Source organism: Erinaceus europaeus (genome assembly GCF_950295315.1).
Source record: "Erinaceus europaeus chromosome 6 unlocalized genomic scaffold, mEriEur2.1 SUPER_6_unloc_23, whole genome shotgun sequence".
Taxonomy (NCBI): Eukaryota; Metazoa; Chordata; class Mammalia; order Eulipotyphla; family Erinaceidae; genus Erinaceus; species Erinaceus europaeus.
In genome coordinates, this window is record NW_026647129.1 from 148,855 (window position 1) to 149,786 (window position 932).

Consider the following 932-nt stretch of genomic DNA (forward strand, 5'->3'; position numbering starts at 1 on the left):
CTGAGTCTTTGCAGTTAATGTCTCACTCCAATCAGCCTCTTCTCAGATTGCCCTGACACTCACCTGCAGGTGACTCTGTGGTTTCTTCCATTCTGAAACTCACAGGTCCCTGATCATCTTCCTCAGAGTCCTGGGAGAGAAAGAAGTCAGGGTTACAATAAACCTTGGGAGTGAGCTCTGGAAGAACACATTTCCCAGCAACTCTGTTTCTCCAGAGAGAGAGAGAGAGAGAGAGAGAGAGAGAGAGAGAGCGAGCGAGCCCTGTGTCCAGCACCAAAGCTACTTGAACCCTGGGGGTGACTGTGGTTTAGAGTCGACACTAGAGTTTAGTGATTCCTTGGGTTTTCAGTGCATGTTCTGAAGTGTGTTGACAAGGATACGTGGTTTTCTTCCTGCTTGCTCTCTAGTCTCAGGATATACACACAGGTAACTCCCAGTTGAGTAATTTGTAATTTGAAGTGCCAACTATCTTGGGAGTCGGGCCTTAGTGCCGCAGGTTAAGCACACTTGGCACTAATCACAAGGACTGGTGTAAGGATCCCGACTCGATTCTCGGGCTCCCACCTGTAGAGGAGCCACTTCACAAGCAGTGAAGCAGGTCTGCAGGTGTCTATCTTTCTTTCCCCCTCTCTGTCTTCCCCTCCTCTCTCCATTTCTCTCTGTCCTATCCAATTACGATGACAACAACAATCATAACTACAGACATATAACAAGAACAACAAATGGAATAAATAAATATTTTAAAAAATTAAACTTTAAAAAATATGTCAGCTATCTAATCAAATTATTGGAAAGAAGAAACCCACATTTCCCCCAACGTGATGAGAAGCATTGCCTGGTATATGAAGAAGCAGGAAAGTGTCATCAATGCTGCAGAGTGAAGGCCAACCCTGACATGATGCAGATGCTCAAATTATGCAAAAGAAAAAAGA